Below are 826 nucleotides of genomic sequence, written 5' to 3'. Positions count from 1 at the left end.
ATTTAGACTGTGGGAAGCCTCGTTAGCAACCGTAGGTTACCTCCTTCGAGGGATTCCCGATCTTCCAATAGAGACATTTTAATTTAGTTAAAGTTATATTTTGTGTGATGTTTGTGATTAAGTTTTGAGTTGTCTTATATTTTGAAATATTATGAAGTATTTTTTTTTGTTTGAAATTTTGTTTTTGGTTTTGGTTTTGGTTTTGGTTTTGTTTTTAACATGCAAGTGTTTTGTATGCAGTAATTATTGATACAAGCATAAAAGCAAAGCAGTAGAAAAGTAGAAAAGTACAAGAAAGACTATAAAACACGGTAAACTGTAAAAGTGTACCTGAAGAGTCTTCTCGTTCCAACACCTGAAACTCAAAATGCATGTGAGAGCATTTATATATATAGAGCTGGAAAGTAAAGTTTTGGAAACTTTCCTAACTCTATGTTGTGTATTGGGGGTCCTTAAAATTTTCAGGATAATATTATTAAGTAAAACATATTAAGTTTAAAAGATCCCTAAGATATTCACCTGATTAAGAGTAGGGAGCAGGTCCATGCAACCTTCTTAATATCTGGTAAAATACATTGGGTTCATTTAAACTTTATTATGTTACTTAATAATTCACCCAGAATATCCTGATACTCAGTGAACATTGATGTCTTGATTATTCCCAAGAATAAAGTAATTCTAAAATTATGTGGGTGAAGACCCTAAAAGGGGCAAATTAGTTTGTTTAAGAACACCTAGCCAAATTTTCAGTCCTAATTGGACTTGTGGTGTTTTAAAAGAGTTTAATTATGTTGATTTTTCTAATCCTTCTTTAACAAGTGGATTT

This window comes from Phalaenopsis equestris, unplaced genomic scaffold (assembly GCF_001263595.1).
Source record: "Phalaenopsis equestris unplaced genomic scaffold, ASM126359v1 Scaffold000417, whole genome shotgun sequence".
NCBI classification, from domain to species: domain Eukaryota; kingdom Viridiplantae; phylum Streptophyta; class Magnoliopsida; order Asparagales; family Orchidaceae; genus Phalaenopsis; species Phalaenopsis equestris.
This window is presented reverse-complemented; position numbering follows the sequence as displayed.